Source organism: Xenopus laevis, chromosome 6L (assembly GCF_017654675.1).
Source record: "Xenopus laevis strain J_2021 chromosome 6L, Xenopus_laevis_v10.1, whole genome shotgun sequence".
NCBI lineage: Eukaryota > Metazoa > Chordata > Amphibia > Anura > Pipidae > Xenopus > Xenopus laevis.
In genome coordinates this window covers 62761674-62788530 of record NC_054381.1, presented here as the reverse complement: position 1 = coordinate 62788530, position 26857 = coordinate 62761674, and the positions used below count along the sequence as shown (strand labels likewise).

The 26857-nt window shown below is 41.8% G+C and overlaps 1 long non-coding RNA gene across 1 annotated transcript in view; it reads right to left on the bottom strand.

The window, feature by feature from the left end:
• LOC121394635 overlaps nt 1-26857 on the bottom strand; it is an 89721-nt gene that overhangs the window by 62454 nt on the left and 410 nt on the right. The gene's annotated exons all lie outside the window — the stretch shown is intronic.

The following is a 26857-nucleotide window of genomic DNA, read 5'->3' as shown; positions in this document are numbered from 1 at the left end:
ACATGCTGTGTCTGTTTACCATATGTAAATATGTAAATTTTAAAATGTTTCAATACAGAGATTAACTGGCCCCTGCATTGTTTAAACCTCAAATTCAGACAAATCCAATGTATTGTTCACACCTGTGATCCTCCTGTATTGTTCACACTTGTGACACCTCTATTATTCACACCCCTACAGCCCTGTACTGTTCACACCTGAGATCCAGACTGAAACTGCCCACATTGTTCACCTATTTAAAATGCTAATGGAGCACCAGCACTGTGTCACTGTATGTAGTACATATTAGAATGATAGGTTTCCCTGTCTCCTGCTCTGTTCTGCCTTCCTCCCTGTGTGTGCCATTCTCTGCTTGCCCAGTGTGCTTGTGTGTGCCATTCTCTGCTTACTTAGTGCTGCTTGGGTGTGCTATACTCTGCGTGTCCTGTGCTGCTTGTGTGTGCCATTCTCTGCTTACTTAGTGCTGCTTGTGTGTGCCATTCTCTGCTTGCCCAGTGCTGCTTGTGTGTGCCATTCTCTGCTTACCTAGTGCTGCTTGGGTGTGCCATTCTCTGCTTGTCCTGTGCTGCTTGTGTGTGCCATTCTCTGCTTACTCAGTGCTGCTTGTGTGTGCCATTCTCTGCTTACTTAGTGCTGCTTGGGTGTGCCATTCTCTGCTTGTCCTGTGCTGCTTGTGTGTGCCATTCTCTGCTTACTCAGTGCTGCTTGTGTGTGCCATTCTCTGCTTACTTAGTGCTGCTTGGGTGTGCCATTCTCTGCTTGTCTTGTGCTGCCTGTGTGTGCCATTCTTTGCGTGCCCAGTGCTGCTTGAGTGTGCCATTCTCTGCTTGCCCAGCGCTGTTTGTGTGTGTCATTCTCTGCTTGCCCTACGCTACCTGTGGATTGTAAGCCTGTTAGGGGTTTGTTCTGGGGGTTTGTTAGCATTTGGAAATTGTTGTTAAGGGCCTCTAAGGTGTTTAATCATGTGTTGGGGGTTGCTGTATTATCCACAGGCGAGGATGAGGCATATGGATTTAAGGGTATGTTTTAACATGATTTGAAATTTTCACATATGAGTTATGAGAGATTTCCCTGCAGTTAGCACCAACCGTTAATGTGGATACAATCTTAAAAGTTCTTTTGGTAACATGGGTGTGGTTTACAGTGGGTGTGGTTTAAAAGGGTAGTGGCCAACACTGACTTCTATTATCGGCCCTCCACCACATAGGCCAGTAAAATGTTGGCCCTTGGTACCACATAAGTTGGACGGCACTGACATAAGGATAACAGTGAGAGGAAAATTGTGAACTCGTTCCCATCAGTTTTCAGGAAGCTCTGTAGAAATTGGAAACAAATTGTACTGTTGTCAGAGACTGTAGAGCAGTAGCCTTTGGACATAGAAAAAACATTTGTAACACCTATTTGGGCTGCATAGCACACAAATAGTTAAACTGTCCAGCTAGCAGTAGAAGCATGGGTTACACGTGACTTCACACAACAGGGTCAGGGCCTTCGCCATGTGGAAGTGTTCCCTCTATGGTGTAGTGCAACTACATCCCCCCAGGCTACTGTGCATACAACAAAAGATGGGCGCCAGGAGGTTCTTGCAGTAAAACAAACGGTTTATTTAACTATGCACGAGGCAAGTGACCACAGGTTTAGTACTCACACAGGAGCTGAGGCAATAGCACATTTCTCACACAGAGCTGCAGGCATTAGGCATTTCTCACAGAGGAAAGGTCTCCATTAGGCATTTGCAGTATTCACACACATTCCCTCCTGGAAGTTGTCAGGAAAGCAGCTTCTACCCTTACAGTCCAGAGGTCCCTGACTGGAGGCAACACACAGAGCCTCTGGGAAGCTACTCCCTTACTGCAAATCCTCGTTGGAGCTTCAGCTGCTCTTTCTCTCTCACCTCTCTGCCTTTCTCTCCTAGAGAGACTATGACAAGTCTGCCCTAGTGTAACTATTCCTCATTCACGGGGTTACCTGGTCCCCGACTTCTTCTTCCAAAGCACATGGGCCTTTCTGGGCCTAGCTGTGCCCAGGCTCTCCTGAGCACACCCAGCTGGATCACCATCCACAGGCCAAAGAGGAAGTGGCCACTCCCTACACACACTATATAGCAGTGTAGCAGGGGAGTGTCATTCTCTCCTGGCAGATCACTCTAAGAAAAAGGTGGGGGCCTTAAAGCTGCAGGGCAGATTACCCAGTAGGGGTCCCTACATATTCTACCAACTATGTCCTTAACTGGCCTCAGGCCACAGTTTGGGAACCACTGCTTTGAAGGAAGGGACACTGTAAGATGTCTGTAATGTTTGTTTGTTCTACTTCAGAAGCAGAATGTAGATTTTTGAGTGGGGCTGCTATATCACAAAATATTTCGACCAGCAATAAGATCAAGGTCATTATTCTATATAATTTAGGAGGGTAAATAGTAAAATCCATGATGATGTCAGTCTAGGGACAATAAAGAGTGGGAAGATATTGCAGAAGACCAAAAAGTAACGAGAAAGAGTCTTCTTTTGAGAACAGACAGTACAAGCTGTAATACAATAAGACACATCTTGAGGCACTTGAGCAACACTCAAAAAAAAGCTGAAGCACGTCAATCATTTTTTACTAGGGATGTAGCGAACGTCGGAAAAAAAGTTCGCGAACATATTCGCGAACTTGCGCAAAAACGCGAGCGGTTCGCGAACGGTTCGCGAACCCCATAGACTTCAATGGGAAGGCGAACTTTAACATCTAGAAAAGACATTTCTGGCCAGAAAAATGATTTTAAAGTTGTTTAAAGGGTGCAACGACCTGGACAGTGGCATGCCAGAGGGGGATCAAGGGCAAAAATGTATCTGAAAAATCTGCCTGTGTGTGCTTGGAAGAGATAGTGTAGGGGGAGAGCTGTTAGTGATTTCAGGGACAGATGATAGTAAGTTTGCTGGCTAGTAATCTGCTTGATACTGCTCTGTATTGGAGGGACAGAAGTCTGCAGGGATTTGAGGGACATTTTAGCTTAGGTAGCTTTGCTGGCTAGTAATCTACTGTTCTCTTTAAACAACTGCCATACGTTGACCTTGTAGGCATTGTTTGCCCAGTTTTTTTGGACGCAGCCACTGAAGCACAGTTGCCAGAAAAAATATGCCATATAAATGCTGAAAATAGTCATTTTTCGCCATACGTTGACCTTGTAGACATTGTTTGCCCAGTTTTTTTGGACGCAGCCACTGAAGCACAGTTGCCAGAAAAATTATGCCATATAAATGCTGAAAATATAAATTTTTTTGGTTGCAGCCACTGAAGCACAGAGGCCAGAAAAATTATGCCATATAAATGCAGAAAATATGCATTTTTTTGGTCGCAGCCACTGAAGCACAGTTGACAGAAAAATTATGCCATATAAATGCTGAAAATATAAACTTTTTTGGTTGCAGCCACTGAAGCACAGAGGCCAGAAAAATTATGCCATATAAATGCAGAAAACATGCATTTTTTTGGTCGCAGCCACTGAAGCACAGTTGACAGAAAAATTATGCCATATAAATGCTGAAAATATAAATTTTTTTGGTTGCAGCCACTGAAGCACAGAGGCCAGAAAAATTATGCCATATAAATGCAGAAAATATGCATTTTTTTGGTCGCAGCCACTGAAGCACAGTTGCCAGAAAAAATATGCCATATAAATGCTGAAAATAGTCATTTTTTGCCATATACGTTGAGTCAACGTATGGCAAAAAATGACTATTTTCAGCATTTATATGGCATATTTTTTCTGGCCTCTGTGCTTCAGTGGCTGCGGCCAAAAAAACTGGGCAAACAATGCCTACAAGGTCAACGTCGTTGACCTTGTAGGCATTGTTTGCCCAGTTTTTTTGGCCGCAGCCACTGAAGCACAGAGGCCAGAAAAAATATGCCATATAAATGCTGAAAATAGTCATTTTTTTGGTCGCAGCCACTGAAGCACAGTTGCCAGAAAAATTATGCCATATAAATGCTGAAAATATAAATTTTTTTGGTTGCAGCCACTGAAGCACAGAGGCCAGAAAAATTATGCCATATAAATGCAGAAAATATGCATTTTTTTGGTTGCAGCCACTGAAGCACAGAGGCCAGAAAAATTATGCCATATAAATGCAGAAAATATGCATTTTTTTGGATGCAGCCACTGAAGCACAGTTGCCAGAAAAAATATGCCATATAAATGCTGAAAATAGTCATTTTTTGCCATACGTTGACCTTGTAGACATTGTTTGCCCAGTTTTTTTGGTTGCAGCCACTGAAGCACAGAGGCCAGAAAAAATTAAACCAGTAGGGTTTGCACCCTAGTTTGTAACGGTGGCGGAGGGAGGAGGAGGACGCTAAAGGACAGCTGTGTGTGGAGTCATGAGGCTTGAAGAGAAGGACAGCTGCATAGAAGTCAGAACAAGTCTTCCGGCGTGCAGTAACCCTCCGAGATCCACCCCTCATTCATTTTAATAAAGGTCAGGTAATCGACACTTTTGTGACCTAGGCGAGTTCTCTTCTCAGTTACAATCCCTCCTGCTGCACTGAAGGTCCTTTCTGAGAGCACACTTGAGGCTGGGCAAGACAAGAGGTTCATGGCAAATTGTGACAGCTCTGGCCACAGATCAAGCCTGCGCACCCAGTAGTCCAGGGGTTCATCGCTCCTCAGAGTGTCGATATCTGCAGTTAATGCCAGGTAGTCCGCTACCTGCCGGTCGAGGCGTTCTTTGAGGGTGGATCCAGAAGGGTTGTGGCGCTGCCTTGGACAGAAAAACATTTGCATGTCTGACGTTACAGACTGGCCAAAGGGCTTTGTCCTTGCAGGTGTGCTCGTGGCAGGATTACTGGCACCTCTGCCCCTGGAATGTTGATGAGTTCCTGAAGTGACATCACCCTTAAAAGCATTGTACAACATGTTTTGCAGGCTGGTTTGTAAATGCCGCATCTTTTCGGACTTGTGGTATGTTGGTAACATTTCTGACACTTTATGCTTGTACCGAGGGTCTAGTAGCGTTGCGACCCAGTACAGGTCCTTCTCCTTAAGCCTCTTGATACGGGGGTCCTTCAACAGGCATGACAGCATGAAAGACCCCATTCTCACAAGGTTGGATGCAGAGCTATCCATCTCCGCTTCCTCATTATCAAGGACTGCATCATCCACGGTCTCCTCCCCCCAGCCACGTACAAGACCAGGGGTCCCCAAAAGGTCACCACTAGCCCCCTGGGAAGCCTGCTCCTGTTGGTCCTCCTCCTCCTCCTCCACAAAGCCACCTTCCTCCTCTGACTCCACTTCTGGCACCTCTCCCTGCGTTGCAGCAGGTGCCTGGGTTCGTTCTGGTGATTCCGACCAGAAATCGTGCGCTTCCAGCTCCTCGTCACGCTGGTCTACAGCCTCATCTGTCACTCGTCGCACGGCACGCTCCAGGAAGAAAGCGAAGGGTATTAGGTCGCTGATGGTGCCTTCGGTGCGACTGACCATATTTGTCACCTCTTCAAAAGGTCGCATGAGCCTGCAGGCATCGCGCATAAGCACCCAGTAACGGGGGAAAAAAATCCCCAGCTGTGCAGATCCAGTCCTACCACCCAGTTCAAAAAGGTACTCGTTGACGGCCCTTTGTTGTTGCAGCAGACGTTCCAACATAAGGAGCGTTGAATTCCAGCGAGTCTGGCTGTCAGAAATCAAACGCCTGACTGGCATGTTGTAGCGCTGCTGAATGTCAGCAAGGCGTGCCATGGCTGTGTAGGAACGTCTGAAATGGGCCGACACCTTTCTGGACTGGGTGAGAACGTCCTGGAATCCTGGGTACTTGGAGACAAAACGTTGGACTATTAAATTTAACACATGTGCCATGCAGGGCACATGTGTTAAATTGCCTAGTCTCAACGCTGCCAACAGATTGCTTCCATTGTCACACACCACTTTTCCGATCTGCAGTTGGTGTGGGGTCAGCCACCGATCGGCCTGTGACTGCAGAGATGACAGGAGTACAGATCCGGTATGGTTTTTGCTTTCCAGGCACGTCATCCCCAAGACAGCGTGACAACGGCGTACCTGGCACGTCGAATAGCCTAGGGGGAGCTGGGGGTGCACAGGTGTGGAGGAGGAGAAGGAGGACCCAGCAGCAGAGTAAGAAGAAGAAGAAGACGAGGTAGAGAGCGATGGAGGAGTAGAGGTGGTGGCAGAACCGCGTGCAATCCGTGGCGGTGACACCAACTCCACTGTTGTTGTTGAGCTACCCATTCCCTGCTTCCCAGCCATTACCAAGTTCACCCAGTGGGCAGTGTAGGTGACATACCTGCCCTGACCATGCTTGGAGGACCATGCGTCAGTAGTCATATGGACCTTTGGCCCAACACTAAGTGACAGAGATGCGGTAACTTGGCTCTGCACATGTTGGTACAGGTGTGGTATTCCCTTTTTAGAAAAAAAATTGCGGCTGGGTACCTTCCACTGCAGTGTCCCAATTGCTACAAATTTGCGGAAGGCCTCAGAGTCCACCAGCTGGTATGGTAAAAGCTGGCGGGCTAAGAGTGCAGACAAGCCAGCTGTCAGACGCCGGGCAAGGGGGTGACAGTCAGACATTGGCTTCTTACGCTCAAACATGGCCTTCACAGAAACTTGGCTGGTGGCAGATGACTGGGAATGGGAACAGGTGGTCAAGGTGGAAGGCGGAGTGGAGGGTGGTTCAGACGGGTCAAGGAGAGCAGAGGTAGAGCAGTAAGATGCTGGACCAGAAGGAGTGTGGCTTTTAGTTTGCCTGTTGCCTTTGAGGTGTTGCTCCCAAAGTGCTTTGTGCTTGCCGCTCATGTGCCTTCGCATAGAAGTTGTACCTATGTGGCTGTTGGGCTTACCAAGGCTCAGTTTCTGACTGCACTCATTGCAAATTACAATGCTTTTGTCAGAGGCACACACATTAAAAAAATCCCACACTGCTGACTTTTTGGAAGTGTGCGATCTGGCGGTAACAGTAGAAGTTGGCGGAGTTGGCGGTATTGGCGGCAATGGCGGGTGCGTTGGCCGGCTGAACACAGGTGCCGATACATGTTGTTGCCCTGCTGATCCCTGCGGGCTGTCCTCCCTGCTTCTTCTAAGTCTTATTCTCCTACTGCCTCTCTGACTCTCCGTCTCTCCATCTGAACTACCCTCCTCTTGCTCTCTTCTACTAGGCACCCACAAAACATCAATCTCCTCATCATCATTCTCCTCAGATGCATCAATTTCTTCTGACACATCACAGAAGGAAGCAGCAGCGGGGACCTCCTCCTCATCACTCATTATGTCCATCTCTATCGTGTTCTCTGCCAGAATTAAATCTGGTGTAAGGTCCTCATCTCCTTCATCTTCTTCTGGCAATAATGGTTGCGCATTACTCAGTTCAAGAAACTCATTGGAAAATAACTCCTCTGACCCCAGTGAAGAAGGGGCACCGGTGGTGGAGGAAGTGTTACGTGGGGTGGCCATAGCAGTGGAGGATGAGGAGGATGTTGTGGTAAAGTTAGAAACGGTAGAGGATGGGGTGTGCTGTGTAAGCCAGTCAACTACCTCTTCAGCATTTTGGGAGTTCAGGGTCATTGGCTTTTTAAAACTGGGCAATTTGCTAGGGCCACAGGATTGCATAGCAGCACGGCCCCTAGCACGGCCTCTGCGTGGCGGCCTGCCTTTGCCTGGCATTATTTTTAAAAAAACAACAACAACAACAAAAACTCAGTTGGTTTTTCTGGAAACGATAATACACACAGCTAGATGGCGGGTTGAAGAAAACACTGTGCAAATAATGCCTACAAAGTCAACGTATACACTACTACAGCGGTGGATACGGATTACGTAAAATATATGAATGCTGCTTGAAAAAAAGTAACTCAAGTGGTTTTTCTAGAGACGATAATATTATCAATATTTAGACAAAATGTGAACAAGCTCACACAGCTCGATGGCGGGTTGAAGAAAACACTGTGCAAATAATGCCTACAAGGTCAACGTATACACTACTACAGCGGTGGATACGGATTACGTAAAATATATGAATGCTGCTTGAAAAAAAGTAACTCAAGTGGTTTTTCTAGAGACGATAATATTATCAATATTTAGACAAAATGTGAACAAGGTCACACAGCTCGATGGCGGGTTGAAGAAAACAGTGTGCAAATAATGCCTACAAGGTCAACGTATACACTACTACAGCGGTGGATACGGATTACGTAAAATATATGAATGCTGCTTGAAAAAAGTAACTCAAGTGGTTTTTTCTAGAGACGATAATATTATCAATATTTAGACAAAATGTGAACAAGCTCACACAGCTCGATGGCGGGTTGAAGAAAACAGCTGTGCAAATAATGCCTACAAGGCCAACGTATACACTACTACAGCGGTGGATACGGATTACGTAAAATATATGAATGCTGCTTGAAAAAAGTGACTCCGGTGTTTTTTCTGGAGACGGTAATATTATGGATATTTAGACAGAATGGGAACAAGGTCACACAGCTCGATGGCGGGTTGAAGAAAACAGTGTGCAAATAATGCCTACAAGGCCAACGTATACACTACTACAGCGGTGGATACGGATTACGTAAAATATATTATGGCTGCTTGAAAAAAGTGACTCCGGTGTTTTTTCTGGAGACGGTAATATTATGGATATTTAGACAGAATGTGAACAAGGTCACACAGCTCGATGGCGGGTTGAAGAAAACAGTGTGCAAATAATGCCTACAGGGCAAATAATGCCTAAAAGGTCAACTTATACACTACTACAGCGGTAGTAAAATAAAAAAAAGTAAAATAAAAAAAAAATGAATATTAAAAAAAAAAAATTAAAGTTGGTGCTGCTGAACTACTAGGAGCAGCAGATTAGCACACCAGTCCCACTCCCCAACACTGCTAGACTAATAGCACTGGGCTCTTATAGTAGTAGTAGTAGTAGTAGTAGTAAAACAACAAAAAAATAAATAAAAGCAGTCCTTACAAGGACTACTGTTATTGCAGCAGTCAGCAGATGAGATCAGAAGCAGGACAGCTGCCCACTGCAGCTACATACAGAGCACTGCAGTAGAAGGTAGATTACTAGCCAGCAAAGCTACCTAAGCTTAAATGTCCCTCAAACCCCTGCAGACTTCTGTCCCTCCAATAACAGAGCAGTATCAAAACGATTACTAGCCAGCAAACTTTCAACTGTCCCTGAAATCACTAACAGGCAGCAGCTCTCTCCCTACACTATCTCTTCAGCACACACAGGCAGAGTGAAAAAACGCTGCAGGGCTTCGGTTTTTATAGGGAAGGGGAGTGGTCCAGGGGAGAGCTTCCTGATTGGCTGCCATGTACCTGCTGGTCTGGGGTGAGAGGGCAAAAAAAAGCGCCAACAATGGCGAACCCAAAATGGCGAACGTCGCGCGACGTTCGCGAACTTCCGGCGAGCGCGAACACCCGATGTTCGCGCGAACAAGTTCGCCGGCGAACAGTTCGCGACATCTCTATTTTTTACTCCAGTTTGAAAAAAATATGCACAGTCCAAAACTTGAGGATCTGAGTGCTTGAACAAAGATTTTTCCAGGAGAATGAAAAAGGAACAGTAGTGTCTTTATTGGAAAAATTCTGAGAATAAAAAGGCACAGGAATGCATTTTACAGAGGATGGGATTGTTCAAATTGTTTAGAAGAAAAGCATCTAGCTTGGCCAAGTGTTTCTTTGTTAGTATTTTGTAAAGTTCTTGGAAATTTAGCTGGCTTTGATGGAATTGTGTTGTATTCTAAAGCAAAAGCAAAGCTGCTGAAAAAGTTTGACCAGAAGAACAATGCATTATGTTGTTGAAGTCAAAGATTGACAAAAGATGGGGCCTTCATGATGAGAAAAGAAAGTGTCTCACTACAGAGATCATCCTCTAGAAGCAGAAAAGTTACATGGGACTCATGAAACAGTAAATCATTTGGCAAATAAACATGTCTCCTCTTCAACTAGGCACAGAGGTTTCCAACGTCTAGATTTAAAATGTAAAGCATAATGTACTTTAGACTGTAGAGCAATAGCAGAGACAGAGAAAGATTAACTGGGGAGGATGAGCCCTATATGTGCATAAAAATGATAATCTGGGAAATGCATATGTTGTGCTGCTTGATTTTACAGGCATTTTAAAAATTGATCCATGTACACTGTAACATGCTAGAGAGAATCACACCCAGTGGAAGAGGCTGCTTGAGATATACTTAAACTGAAATAATAAAAGAAAATAGTCTGTGTGTAGCACTTTCTCTGCATTACTGCATCTAGAGGGTAATTTGAGGACCCTCTGTTGGAATTACAACAATTTAATTGATTTATCATTCTTTAGCATCTTTGAGCTTAAAGTACACCATGATCCATTTCATCAGGGGCCATTTAACCTGCCTGTATGAAATGTGGTACTTGGAGAATGCCCATACAGACACCATGCTATATGCTGCCCTTGTAATGTTCCAGTGATTTAATTGCCAGAACATCTTGAAGCACGCAGCAGAACTGACTATTATTTAGCAATTTTAATTTATTTTTCATTTTACAGTGCAGCATGCACTTCAGTTTTCTTTTAATAGCCAGTTTATCATTTTCTCTTTAAAGATTTAAAGATGACCATCATTTCCTCCTCTTTCCCCAGAATCTAGAGTTAGAGGCCTTTGACAGAATAGCTAGTTGCAACAGGCTGGCACTGAAGAGCCTGTACACCTGGACCCACGCTGACTCTGTTGAGTATTCTTTAATCTTTTACTGTGTAATTCTAAAGGATGTGTGCAAAGATACTGTACATGCCTTTGATAAAATACCATTATACAAAAGTGGACTTAGGTGGAGTACAACTGATGGTAGAAGGACCAAACGCATCATACTCTGGAGTCATAAGAACAAATGTATTTTCTTCAATACCTTTTGTTTATCATTTTTTTACCTTTGGTCCCTGGTTTTCCAGGTGATGTTGCTTTTATTCCATTCTATTTTTATTTTTTTTTATCAACAGGATCATTTTTGCATTCATTTTCTCAAGATAAATAAGCTGCAACCTTTGTGAATGCTATTTTGCTGTGTCTGTGGAAATATACATTTTTTATGGAATCACCATTACCTTTTATTTAAATTATCCTTAACATATGTCCAATATAGCAATTTTCTGCATTGTACACAAAACCATTCTATTTTAGTTGGATCTTTGTATTATGTATATAGTCTCATAAAATGTATATTTTTATAATGAATCTTCTTTGGTGATTTCATGATTAATATGTCCTGAATAGTTACTCCAAATTAAATACAGGTATGAGACATGTCATACAGAATGCTCGGGACCTGGATCTTTGTGATTTGGATCTTCATACTAGAAATACATACATACAAGTACATACATACATACATACAAATCTACTAGAAAATCATGTAAACATTAAATAAACCCAATAGGTTGGTTTTGCTTCCAATAAGGATTAATTATATCTTGGTTTGGATCAAGTACAAGCTACTGTTTTCTTATTACAACGAAAAAATAAATAATTTTTGGATTATTTGGATGAAATGGAGTCTATCGGAGAGGACCTTACTGTAATTCGGAGCTTTCTGGATAACAGGTTTCCAGTTAACAGATCCCATACCTAACTTAAATGTGTGTCTGGGCAACTATTTCATTATTTAAAAAAGATTTCATTGTTAAAAATATATCTGATAAAGAGGGCACATTTATACCAAAATATACATTTTACAGGCGACTGTCATTTAAAAAAATATTGCCGTTTTACTGCAGTCTTTTACTTTTTACTATAACTGGATTTTACATTTCCACGCATTTCACGCTATTCTTATCCAGTTCTCTGGGGGTGGGGGGGGTGGAGAGTTTGTAAAAACTAGCTACACTTGTATGCTGGATGACTCTGGTATATATTTCTGCACTATAAATAATCCCTATTTCGCAAAGGTTTCTTGAATTCTTTTTTAATCTTTCAGTTTATTTCATTTGTGTAATCCATATATTCGTGTACTGCTACTTATTTATTTTAGAATTAACTCATTATTAGAGTATAAGACTGCTAAAATACAGCAATTCTTCATAAGTGCTGCTGCAGTGCTGCTGGTCCTTCTAATTCATTGCACGGCACATACTAGAAAACAGAGAGAGACTTTCGCACACAGGGAAAGGCATGTATAGGCAGGCCGAGATTTATTCAGAGAGACTTTTAGAGAGAGAGATACAGAAATACTCATAAAGACATGGTCGAGCTACATTAACCTTTGATGCTGCTCTGTGCCACTGTCTGTGTATAATATATACAGTAAATATTGTATATTTATATTTTTTCTTTTGGTGGCAAAATGTAACCAAAGGCTTAGAGATTTTTTTATTCTGTTGTCTTGTTTATCCTTTTAAACCCAATATCCAGAAAGCTCAGAATTACAGGAAGGCCATTTCCCATAGATTTAATTATCATCAAATAATCAAATGTTTAAAAATGAATTCCATTTTGACTATAATATTAAAACAGTACATTGCACTTGATTTGCAAATTCGCCAGCGTGACGTCATTTCGTTACTTCGCTGATTTACTAACGGGCGCTGGCGTAAATTCGCTAGCGAAGTGGACCTACTCTAGCGTTACTTCACACACTTACGCCAGGCGAAGTTGCGCTATGGCGAAGGGACGACGTAACTACGCTAATTCCCTAACTTGCGCATTTTTCTGAACGTTACCTCTTGTGCCAGACTTGCCTTCGCCACCTCAGACCAGGCGAAGTGCAATAGAGTAGATAGGGATTGCTTCAAAAAAAGTTGAAACGCTGGCATCTTTTCCTTTTTAAAGGGTGATTGGCCGAAAAAGATCGTAAAATTGGGGGTACCCTCCCCCCCCTACATTTCCTAACATATGGCACATAAACTACACAGTGGGCACATGAATAGGGCACAATAACAACTCTATTTTATTTTATGAAGCTTTCCCAGGCTTGTGTAGTGTAATGTATTTGCTGCTACATATCCGTCCATTGTACTTTAACTTGGCGCCTTATGCAAATTAGGCACCGCTTGTGTAACTTCGCTTGACGAATTAACGCTAGCGCAACTTCGCAACAGTTCGCCTCCCTGAGTGCAACTTCGGATTTTAGTGAATTAGCGGCGCCCTGGCAAAACTTCGCCTGGCGAAATGCGGCAAAGTGTGGTGAAGCCGTCGCTAGTGCATTTTCGCTGCTAAGTGAATTTACCCCTAGACATAGTTTATTTGAATCTAACCCTACCAGATAAAGACTCAAAACTTTGGGCTACCTACCAAGTTTCTCTTTTGGGTCGCCATTTAGTATACACGGAGTCAATGAGATTAATGTTTACTGCTTAAAAAAAATGTTGTTGAAGCACTGATCAGTCAATAAGAGTAAGAACATTTTTAAAAAACGTGAAATATCTACAGTGTATTTTTTATTTTTAATACAATAGTTCCCCTGTAAAAAAATAATGAAAACAAGAAAATTTGACCCACCTTCCAGTGAATGAGACAGGTTAGAGTTTGTCCTATTTCTGCAATCATAAGCAACAAAGGTAAAAGCAGGCCTGTACGAAAATATATAGAGGCGTCTGCACTGAATGATAAACAGGGTACTAGTACATATATAACACCTGCTGTGTCGTTATGCTGTGTCTGTGGTACACGCAGGCTTGCATGAATTCATCTGACAGATGGTGTAGTGTGTTTACCCTCCCCTTGTGATTTTCTAATTTTGTGCTAAAAGAATGACAGTTAACTGTGCAGTATGTACATTTCAGTAGCACAGAACATGTAGGGATATACTACCAGGGCAATTAAAAGTTGACTTTTATTGTCCCATATAGTTTGCGCTATAGGTCATTTATGAATTCAACCACAAATGCAGTGACAATTTAATGCAGTGTTGCACTTATTGATGCTATTCATTAAAGGTACTTGCTTCCAAACCCACCCCCTTGACATGTACTAAACCTGTCTCTTCTGGGCAAGTGCATCTACTGATGCTGGGGAACAAGGGTGTCTGTCTGTCTGCATTGCATCAAAGAAAACCAAACCAAATGTTGGAGCAAATGTTGGAGCAAGGCACTCAAATAGGTCACCCATGGATCAGATGAATGTTGAATAAAAGAAAAATTTTATTTGTATGAAATCATCATGCCTGATGCGTTTCGTGTCTAGGACACTTATTCATAGGCATTGCATCAACAGGCTCAGTAGGCTTGTGTCAAAAGAATCCCACATACAACCCCGACGCTGAAAATATTAGATGCAACTTTCATTTGATTTGTGCATGTGAGCACCTGCAATTGCATTCCTATCACTATATCGGGTGCATTGAATGGCCACAATTATCCTGAAATTCTAGGAAAAATGTTCGCCTTTCTGCACAGAAGTATGTTTAGCATGAGAAGCATATAACCTGTGACTATAGGGGAGCTATAGCTCCCAGCATTCTCTTACAATCTTAAAGGCTGTAAAGTTAAAATTTAATTTAAATTAAATTTAAACTAAATTTAAATGAAAGTGTATTAAAGTAATTCAAATATAATGTACTGTTTTCCGGCACTAGTAAAATTGGTGTGTTTGCTTTACAAACACTACTGTAGTTTATATAAACAAGCTGCTGTGTAGCCGTGGGGGCAGCCATTCAAGGCACAGTTTACATAGCAGATAACAGATGCACTCCTTAGGATACCTTTGTATTCTATTGCAGAGCTTTTCTCTTATCTGCAAAGTAACCTGTGTCTTTTCTCCTTTTCAGCTTGAATGGCTGCACTCATGGCTACACAGCAGCTTATTTATATAAACTACAGTCGTCTTTCTAAAGCAAGCACTTAACTTTTACCAATGCAGGGCAACAGTACATGATATTTTAATTACTTTAAAAGGCTTTTCATTTTTCGGGGCACGTTTACTAAGGATCGAATTTCGAAGTTAAAAAACTTCGAAATTCGACCATCGAATTTGGTACTTCGATAGTCTAAGTATTTTTTCGATCGAAAATGCCCGTTTTCGATCAAAGTAAAAAACGTTTGATCGTTTGATTAAATCGTATGATTCGAACGATTTTACAAAAAAATACTTTGACTACTCAAAACTTAGCCAAACTCTCAGAAAGGTTATAGGAAGTCCTCCATAGGCTAAACAGCAATTTGGCAGGTTTAAGGTGGCGAAGTGTCGAATTCGAAGTTTTTTAAAGAGACAGTTCTTTGATTTTGGTTGGTCGAATTTGTGAAGTATTTTCAGTTCGAATCTAATTTTGGCCTATTCGATGGTCAAAGTACCCAAAAATTACTTTAAAATTCGAAGTTTTTGAATTCGAAAATTCACTTCGACCCTTAATAAATGGGCCCCTAAGTGTTACTGTTCCTTTAACTGAGATAAAGCTTAAAGAGGATGTGAACTCAAAACTAACATTTTGCCCAGTGAAGGAAAATGACAAAAATACCTATCCCACAGAAAGTCCCGATCACTTCCCTCCCAATACAAAAAGCCAATTCACATTTTTGTTTGGAATGAGAGGCCACAGCATTTATTGTTAACAGATAACAAACGTGTTAACCATATATAATACAGTATATCATTATAAATTACATGCAAAATATACTCAGCTGCTCAGAGCCCACTGAGCATGTGAGTGTCGCAAACACTATCCAAGATGTTGACCCCCTGTGACAAGTGTGAAGTCCTGGATCATTGCTGTTATTGACAAGCTGAAACTTTAGGCTGGTGCAATAGGTTCAGTATATAAAACATGGCATTTGTTGCCATATTAATTTTTAGGATTTAGTTCTCCTTTAAAGAAATGCTTGTTGACATTGTACCTATATGTTTTTCTGCCATGTCAGACCAAACAGTTCACTGCTAGAGAACACACAAAAATAAAAAAGTAACTAAAACATTCCATTGGCCAGGAGACTTGACCTAAGAAATCAGAGCATTATCTTGCTACAAATTACCATTTAGTCTGCTCATGTGGTAGATTAGATTAGGATGCATAAATGGACCTTCAAAGGCAATTTGATTCCATCCCGGATACCAAATTTCCCTTCTTTTATTAATAATGGAGTGATGGTCAACCTACCCATCCACTCTGAAGGCCCCCAGCTGTACTTGCCTAGCTCAGAGGGTAAAGTCATCCAACCACCTTGCCATGCTTTTTCGTTAGCAGCCCCTCCACTCTCTATTGGCCTCCCTCCAGCTGTACAAACCCAGTTTAGAGGGCCAGCAGAGAGGGTAAGGTCAACCAACCATTTTACCTTAAAGGTTTTTTTCCAAACGCATCAGTTAATAGTGCTGCACTGAAATCCATTTCTCAAAAGAGCAAACAGATAATGTGACTTGTGCTTTGATAAACTTCAGTCACTCTTTACTGCTGTCCTGCAAGTTTGAGTTATACACCCCTCCCCCCCCCAGCATCTTAACAACAGGACAATGCAAAGGTAACCAGATAGCAGCTCCCTAACAGAAGATAACAGCTGCCTGGTAGATCTAAGAACAGTACTCAATAGTAAAATCCAGGTCCCACTGCGACACATTCAGTTACAACTTGCTGGTTCAGGAATGTAGAGTGAATTTTTTGCAGTGTAAACAGCGTAATTTAGAAATAAAAATGATATCATAAAAATTGTGACAGAATCCATTGAAGTTTTGATATTATGGTCACTGTAATGCCAACTACCCATAAAGAGTAACTGATTGTCATGGCTTTGTCATGACTGGGATTGGGGCTATTAGTTTTTTGCTTGCTTTTATCCTTACTCCTCATTCTCCCCCCATGTAACCTAAGCTATCCTAGTATACTATGAACTAAAAACCTATCTAAGGATTCCATAACCAAAGTAGTAGTAACCTTAAGTGCCAAAGCATTCCTGCTAGTTAGATAAGACTAGCAGAAACTACCTCTGCTCCAAGCTACAATAACCAGACTCTGTATTATATAATTACCCATCAATATCTGAAAACCTACTAGATACTACTGTATGTAGATTCCATCTAAAGTTACCTAAAAACAATGTGAGCCACGGCAACCAACTACTGTTAAAGTAAAAGCAACTGTGTGCAGGTTATCCATGAAACACACACAGGGGCAACTCTACTAAACTTCCCCATCTCTCCCTCCTTTAGGCAAGACTGGCCTGTATTATAGGGATCACAGTCTAATATGGATTTAGGTTATGTGATTTCCCTGATCCAATGTGTGGGGATTTCAGTCACTATATCAATTTGGTAGGCTATCTCCACAGGGAACCTTCTGGCATCCAGTTTCTTTTATTGAGTCACACAGCATAAGTGAGTTATAGTTCAACTATATCTCCCCTTTTCCCCCTTCACATAGCAAAGACCCATCCTGTGGAGAGAGGGTCAAACATAACTGGTGTTCTGCCTGTTTTCTACCCATACAAGATCTACTCTAGCCTAGACTAGATGGGGTTAAACTTTTGATTCTGTCCAGCTGAGTTCACAGGCGCCATCTTCTTCTCTTCGATAATCTTCGAGAAGAAAGTGCTGTATCAGCGCATGTGCAGTTGGAGCAATTTTCTGTTTCTTGACAACTGCGCCTGCTCTGAAACTCACGGATATTGTCGATGTGCCGGGAGAAGACCCGAAGGTTACCGAAGAGGCTGAAGATTGCGCCTGTGAACTCCGCTGGACAGAAGCTGTATCGAGGGGTAAGTAAATACATAGGGGCATTTGCCAAGGGTAGCAGCTAGGCTGGGGAGAAGAGGGTCTATGTAGGGTAGGGGGGTAGGGGTTTTTCAACTTTACAGTTTGCTTCTCCTTTAAGTAATTGCGATTTCACATACTGAGTGGTTCTGGGTTGCTTACTGCCTAGGGTGCTTGGGGCAATAACAGAAACAGCAGATAGAGGGGTAATCTTTATCATAGCAAACTAAGAGGTCTATATATATCATGCTGTGTAAAAACAGGAGTGAAACATTAAAGGAAAACGATACCCCCCCTAACAATGTAGGTCTCTATAAAAAGATATTGCATAAAACAGCTCTTTTGTAAAACCCTGCTTCATGTAAATAAACCATTTTCATAATAATGTACTTTTCTAGTATTATGTGCCATTGGGTAATCATAAATATAAAATTGCCATTTTAAAGAATAAGGGCAGCCCACTGGGAGCGTACGATTCATGGTACACACAAACATACCAAAAAACTATATTTCTTAGGTCACATGAGCCAATTAACAGACAGAGTTCTGTCTTTTGCTTCCAAACTTCTTCCTGTTACAGTTAGAGCTGCAGTATTTCTGGTCAGGTGATCTCTGAGGCAACACACAGACCATCACGAAATGGAGGTGCAAGGCATGAGACATAAAAGGGCAATATTTACTTAAATATATATTCCAGTTTGGTATGATTTTTCAATATGCCACTTAATTTGATATAAATAGATCTGTTGCTTAAGTATTCATTTTGGTGGTATGGTTTTCCTTTAACGGTGATGTTACTCCAATCAGCAACCAATCAGACCTTGTTTTAGTTTTCTAACTGTTGAAATCTAATTGCTGATTGGTTGCTATGAGCAACATCACTGTTAAAGGAAAACTATACCCCCCAAACAATGTAGGTCTCTATAAAAAGATATTGCATAAAACAGCTCATATGTAAAATCCTGCTTCATGTAAATAAACCATTTTCATAATAATATACTTTTCTAGTAGTATGTGCCATTGGGTAATCATAAATAGAAAATTGCCATTTTAAAAAATAAGGGCCGCCCCCTGGGATCGTAGGATTCACTGTACTCACAAACATACCAACAAACCATACATGTTAGGTCACATGAGCCAATTAACAGACAGAGTTGTGTCTTTTGCTTCCACACTTCTTCCTGTTACAGTTAGAGTTGTAGTATTTCTGGTCAGGTGATCTCTGAGGCAGCACAGAGACATCACGAAATGGTGGCTCAAGGCAAGAGATGTAAAAGGGCAATATTTACTTAAATATATATTCCAGTTTGGTAAGATTCTTTAATATGCCACTTACTATGATATGAATCTGTTGCTTAAGTATTCATTTTGGGGGTATAGTTTTCCTTTAATGCTTTACTTTTTACACAGCATGATAAACAGGCCCATAATTCTACAATAATAAAAACATCAGAAAACAATGTTGACGTATTGTTTGTTTGAACTTTCACTAATCTATATTACAGGTGAGGGCAAACAGGAGAAAATTGTGCTTGGCGGCCTTTCTTTAATCAAATTAGAAGCAAGCAAGAATCCCACAGCTGAAGAGCTAACTAAATATTCGTTTTTTTGCATACATGCGCTTTCTTACGTGCCAAGTATAAATCCCTATAGTGAAAATTGAATGAGAGTCTGGAATAGGAATAATAGAGTTACTGAACAGAAAAATAGTACAGGCATGGGATCCATTATCTGAAAACCTGTTATCCAGAAAGTTCCAAATTACAAAAAGGCCATCTCCCATAGTCTCAATTATAATTAAATAATCCAACTTTTTTTAAAAATTATTTCATTTTTCTCTGTAATAATAAAACAGGTCCTTGTACTTGATCCAAACTAAGAAATAATGAATCCTTTTTGGAAGGAAACCCAGCCTATTGGTTTTATTTAATGTTTACATGATTTTCTAGTAGACTTAAGGTGTGAAGATCCAAATCACTGAAAGACCCGTTATCCAGAAAGCCCCATGTTCCAAGCATTCTGGATAATAGGTCCCATACCTGTAATAAAAAGTAGCAAAGTAACAATAAAACTGGAACCATACAGAGCAATCATTATTTTACTCAGGGTCAGTAGCCCATGTTTCTGAGCTGGAAACAGGCAGAATGAAAATCCAAATACGTCATAAGTTATCAATGTTTAAAAAAATAAAGACCAATTGAAATCTGGCTACAAATAGGCCATTCTACAACATAGTAAAAGTTAATTTAAAGGTGAGCTGCCCCTTCATAGCACAATTTTTTCTTTTACCAGAGGTGAGTTCATGCAACCAATTCTGTTGCCTCAAGTGACAAATTGGCTTTGATCACCCCTGGGTACAAGGAATTTCTGGACTGGAACTCCTCATCTTAGGAGACATGAGCTGTCCTGCTCTACATGAGAGTTGCTGTGACGTCAATTAGGGTGACACATTTAAAAGGAATTTAAAAAGGGTCTTATTACCCTAATGAAATGGGGTCAGTTGACATTTCTGAAGGCGGCAGAGTAAGCCTATCATTAGACACTAATCCTATGTTGGGCTAGATTTTATTCAAGGTACGAACAGATCTGGTTTGTTATCTAAAATGGTTTAGCATTTTACTTTTTTTTTTACATAAAAGGCGATTAAAGTTTAAATAAAATTGTAACCTGCAAATCAGACAATGGCAGTTTAGCTGAACAAGATTGCTGAACTGTACTAGCTATACAGCAGCCCATTTCACCTAAACTTCTGGCCACCTAACCTATTGACCATGGTCTCAATTATAACTGCATGTAACTCTGCAGATATGGATTCCTATCCTGCACCTTCATAATTCTGTTCTATGCATACCTGGGGACCCAGAAAGAAAGGATGCTTGCTAGAATGGAGTGTCCCCCAAAGGCAAGCAGAGTAATATAAATGTGCAAACAATTATAATAAGATTAATACTAAACACAATCAGGGAATTGAGTAAGTCATATACTTGAGAATCAGACAAAAAATATACAGCGTAATTGTAGTGAAGTGAATTTCAATCATTAGTCTTCTTTGCAATCTTGCTGCTAAAAATCAAATGTCAAGAAAAAGAAATTTAAAAGAAAAGTGTACCCAGCAATCCTAGACACAACTGAGGCTCTGAGGGTAGCCTTGCTACCTTGCACAGCTGGGATTCTGAGTTCAATTCCAGCCAGGGGACCATCTGCAATGAGGCTGTATGTTCTGTCTGTGGTATTTCTCACACACTTCAAGAACATACAGGCAGGTTAATTGGTTTCTGATGAAACTGAGCCTATTGTACATGAATACGATAGGGACTAGGGACTAATCGAAGGGTCAGCTCAACCTATAAAATACTAAATGTACATGTTGTGTCTCTAATAAACTATTCATTAAAAGCATCTTGGAAACAGCAGTCATTTCTGTTGGGCCTTACATTTGTGTTAAATAGTATTTAACCATTCTACAAAAAGATATTTCATGTACAGGTATAGGACCTGTTATCCAGAATGCTGGGGGCCTGGGGTTTTCTGAATAAGGTGTCTTTCTGTAATTTGGATCTCCTACAACAGTGCTGTCCAATTTATATGGTACAGAGGGCCGGAATTTTTCTAATCTACATGGTGGAGGGCCGATAATGGAAGCCAATGTTAGCCACTCCCTGTTTGTAGACCACATCCACTTTAAACCACACCCATTTTACCACAAGACCATGTCCACATTAATAGCACACCAAAAAACAGATGGCTAGTGCTCACTGCAGGGATCAGGGCCAGAACTAGGAGTAGGCAGAGTAGGTGGCTGTCTAGGACAGGTACATAAATACTTGGGGGCAAATTGATGTGATCAGATTTGTTTTTTTCACAGGTAAAGATTGGGGGCAATATGATGGCTGCTGGAGGGCTGTATGATGGATGGCTGCTGAGCTTGCTGGTACAGGTATGGGGGGGGCAGTATAATGGATGGCTACTGGCACAGGTATGGGGGCAGTATGATGGATGGCTACTGGCACAGGTATGGGGGGTCAGTATGATGGATGGCTGCTGGCACAGGTATGGGGGGTCAGTATGATGGATGGCTGCTGGCACAGGTACAGGGGGGCTGTATTATGGATGGCTGCTGGGCTTGCTGGTACAGGGGTCAGTAATATAAATGAAAAAGTGTAAATTTTCTTGCTTTCTTTATTTAATAAACATCATGGTAAGAAGGTAAATGGTAATGTGGGACAGGGGGGCGCTGATTGAAGCTCTTGCCTAGGGTGGCAAACTACCTTGGCCCGGCACCAGCAGAGATGCCACTCATGTGTGAAAAAACTTGTCATATTAAGATACTTTTACTATTAAATCCATATGCCTCCTCCTCCCCTGTGTATAATACTGTACCCCAGCATATGATTAAACACCTTAGGGGCCCCTAACAATAACTGTCAAATGCTAACAAACCCCCAGGCTTATCAGGCTTATGTTCCATAGGGATCATAGGTCAGGCAGAGTATGGCAAACACAGGGTGCAAAGAGCAGTCAAAGTATGACACACACAGGGAGCATACGGAAGGCAGAACAGAGCAGGAGACAGGAAAATCAGGAGCAGTCTAATATGTACTACATACAGTGACACAGTGCTGGTGCCCCATTAGCATTTTGTATAAAGTGTGAAAAGGTGAACAATGTGGGCAGTTTCAGTCTGGATCCCAGGTGTGAACAGTACAGGGCTTTAGGATATAAACAATAGAGGTGTCACAAGTGTGAACAGGTGTGAACAATACAGGGGATTAGTATCTTGTTTCATTTTCTAACCACTTGGTGGGGATTCTTAGCTAATGGCGCCCATTCGGGGGCCAAGAGTGGTGACAGACAAATGAAGGACAATCCCTCTGACGTGTCAAAAGACTCTCCAAAACTTGTGGCACTAGATACTGTAAACCAAACCTGGCTAAATGAAATCCTTTACAGACACATATGTATATATATTGAGAATGATAATGCACCCAGTTCTTCAAAATTAAGAAATGTAAAACTGCCACCAATTAATAAGGCCAGCGAGTTTTGATAAATTTTATACAGCATATTTGCTCTTGACGTGCTCTTTTTTTTTAAACTAAACCAAACACTTTATGAAATGTACTGGAATAATAATAATAAGGAGCAGCTTTCCTGTACCGTGTGGGAATACGAGGTAGTAACACGTCAGAGGGAGAACAAAGATCCCCCCGATGTGAGACCTAAATGTCCTATGTTCACTATCTGTTACTCCTCTAACCAAACTTGCATAACCACATCAAATGAAACCTAATAAACTAATAACCAGACTGCAAGTACATTTTTTGTGGAAAATTTAAGAGGGACGAGAGGTCAGGGCTTTGTTAACAATAATTAGAAGTTCCTGTCAACAAATGCGGCCCAATTCACATCAATTGACATGTACATTTTTTAAAGAGAATTCTCCAAACATGCTTTCTCTGGTTATCCCATGATGGTCCTGCCAAAGGTATCCATGCAAGCCTGACTGTACAATCACAGCCTGCTGGCCTGGGGCATAGTCCCACCCTCTGGTGCTTTCTCCGTCCAGCCACATTCTGCTGATCCAAGATTCGATGTACGTTTTGCAACTCTTGCTAGTGACCTCTGCAGAGTTGGACTGGGGGGCCCAGGGTTACTGGCTCAGGGCCCCCCCCCACCCCTCACTTCCAATTGCATTAACTCAAAAACTGCCCCCTATAGATCTTAACTCTATGGTGGCCTGATATATCAATTACAAGCAATTAGAAGATCATCTCCCTAGTCTTTTAATTTGCTCTTCTGACATGGCTGCCCTATACTAAATGAGTGTGTAACCAATATCCTCCCATCTAAACTGACCACTGCACATAACCTCTTAAAATTTCCTCCAAACTGAAATCTCGATAATGCTGACCCATTCTTATGTATCAAAAAGGGGCCTTCAGCTGTTCCTCTTACCCCTGCAAAATCTTGTGCCACCTTTAAAGTGCTATTGTTAATCTGCTGTCTTTGATTTTTTAACCAAACATAAAACAGCGTTTTCTGAAATTCTAATGTCCTCCATCTGGAGGAATTCATTACTAATAACCTTGCTAAGATTATCCCATATACGATCCTATATACTGTATACCGTAAAAGATCAATAATGCTCTTCTGTTATGGCTTTATTTCATCCTTACCTGGACCTACCAGCCTGCTCCAACCTTTTGTCATTTTCCTTACTGAAAAACTGACACTTGGATTATTGAAACCATATTGGATTATTGTAACCATGTCATTTTGCACAAAATAAAATGGCAGCTAACTACCCACCCAGTGTATTTCTAGAAAGACATTCTTCCTTCTTTGATATTATAAACTGGATTAAAGCTTTTAAGTTTCTTCATCCACTTGATTCCCTACACTGTGATATACTTGCATGTTTTCTTTGAAACTGAGCTCCGTAGCAGTTGCAGGGCCCTTAGATTGCCAACTGCCAATGCTGTGGTGGAAATGGATACCCCTGTTTCTGCACCTTTGGTGCCACTGAGAAAAGACATCAAAATCAAAACCTGCGCAGTGTGTCTGCAATGGCATTCTTAACACCTAGTAACACCAGATCAATACCATTGCCTAAGCAAATGAATTACTGGTCTTGACAAAGCTGATCATTTGTTTAATGCATGCACAGTACTCCTATTATTGTACGTCCAAAAAAAACTTGTTTGCCAGCTCCTTACACCATAACTCCAAAGCTGCCACTATAGGAAAAAACTCAAAAAAAAAGTAAGATTATTTGTTAAGCCTAAAACATGCCACTCTGCTGGCCCTTTTGAGCACACCACTTCCCTTGAAAATATTCCCCAAATCCAGTACTTACAGCCGCATCTGTGAAAAGTTTTAATTCCTGGTTAGATTGTGCTGTCTGCAACGTAACACATTTAAACCCTCCAAAAACTTGTCCCAAATATACATGTCTGCTTTAGCTGCTTTTGTTATCATTATCTTGTGATGTGGCCATTTTGCTTTCCCTAACAAACCTTCTAGTCACCTGTTACATATCCTCCCCATAGGTATAACTCTACAAGCAAAATTGAGTGCCCGGTAGTGCCTGTAACTCAGAATTGCTTTGTCCTTGGTAACTGTAACTTGCCTGCTGGCTTTTTTTCAACTGTCTTCTTGGTCAAAACTCATCCCATTGCTACCTTCCAATTTTGCCCTAAATTTCCTGTCATACTGAAATCACAAATTGTAAATTTATCATATAGCTTGTACATATACTTGACCAATCTTAAGCCTTGCTCTGCTATAAGATTGCCATAATTATTTATCTCCACAAACTTTTTTTATCTGGATTCTTAATTGTCTTTTTGTTAAATGCTTATGAATATCATACATTCCACGAGCATATGTATCTCCTGCTGACACTAATTTAACATTTTTCTCCTTGTCCTGTACAATAACCCCATTATCATTAAACTCGTTACCCCTTTTTTTAATCTCTTAATTTTAAGAACCTTTAAATATTTTTTTTAAGTAACATCCCCTCCAAACTTGCAGATCTGATTGTATTAATATTACTGTATCAGAATCAAAAAAATCTATATTACTATAATCACCCCTCCCTGCCTCCTTCTCTGTTGATCCTTGATCTTGTTTTAGCCCCTTTCTTCATGCTTCTGATCCTGGTGACCTTTGTTCGGTATTGTTATTCCCCATCTCCTGATGTAAATCCTGTGTTATCATGCTGTTCTCTCCTGAATCTGACTGCTCTTTCTGCCCAGCTGTCTCCTGCTGTGCTGCTTTATCCCTTGCTGACTCTCTTTTCTGACACGGTTAAAAATTGATCCGATCTCTGCTGATAACCAGTGTCTATGTATGGCATTGCAGTTTCTTTTGCTATCCCACTGTCTGTTAATTACTTATCTGCTTATGTTGATTGCATCGGCAATGATAAAAACAGAGTGGTGCCCTGGGGCCCCTGTTATCTCTAACCTACCTAAACCTGCTTTAGGGCACAGACACACGCTGCAATTCAGGGAGATTAGTCGCCCGGCGACAAAGCTCCTCTTCTTCGGGGCAACTAACCTCCCTGAACTGCCTCCCCTGCCTTCCCACCGGCTAGAATAAATCGCCGGCGGGATGGCACTCGGAGCACTTCGTTTTCCGAAGTCAGCCAAAGTTTCCTTGTGAACGTGTGTCTCTGCCCTTAGGATCTACAGTGTGACCTATTTTATCTCTCTAGTGCGGTGCCAGTGTGGGGTCCTGCTGTGCTCCTTATATTCCCTATAGTGGTAGTACCTGGGCAATGTTGGGCACTGAGACCTGTGCCTGCATTGAAAATCACAGAATGGTGAGCGTGTGTACCCTTTCTGGCTCCTGTCAGATTGGTGCCTGCTATGGGAATGTCTGTGATATGGTGCATGGTATTCCCCATGTGGCCTGCTGTGACCCCTGACTATGTAGCGCCTGCGATTCTGTGTGGGGGTCCTGTGAATGCTGTGGTGCAGCAGGGCCCCCCCAGCCGCAAAGTCCTCTCTACACTCCCCCCTTCCCCCTCGGAGCGCATGCATAAGCACATGCGTACCTCTTCAGCGCGTCAGCCAATCTGAGATTGCTTCATATTTTCCTTTAACCTCCTCATTCTTTTGTTTCCTGCTATAAGCTTGCCATAATTATTTATCTCCACAAACTTTCCTGTCTGGATTCTTAACTGTCTTTTTGTTAAATGCTTATGAATAGCATAAATTCCACAAGCATGTCCCGCCAACCCAGTCCGACCCTGCTGTGGTGCCTGTGATAAGCCTGTGTGGCAGTATGGAGCTGGTGGGGTGGCCAATTGGTTGGGCTATTGTGTGGGATGCAGAACTTCCTGGCTAGGTTTAGGTGACAGTAAGGATCTAGACAAGGTAGCCAAGTGGGGGACCAGCCGCGGCCAGAACAAGAGCTGCATGAATGATGGGGAAACTCTCTGTGTCCGCACAGCTCCTTTTCCTGGTTGCGGTCTCGGTTGCCACCTCGGATCTCATGGTAACTTCTGAGATCCAAGATGCCATCTGCTTTAGCACTCAGGGTGTGAGTGTGCATACTAAGCCTAAGAGGGGAAACTGAAACAGAGGGGCATGGGGAGTCTGCCATCACTTGCTGGACTGCCTTTGAGGGGGTTGTGATCCTCTGGGTCTGCTATCCCTGCCATCAGTAGACTTTGGCTGGGGATAGATTACCAGCAGGTAGTGGGCTTGGTGGA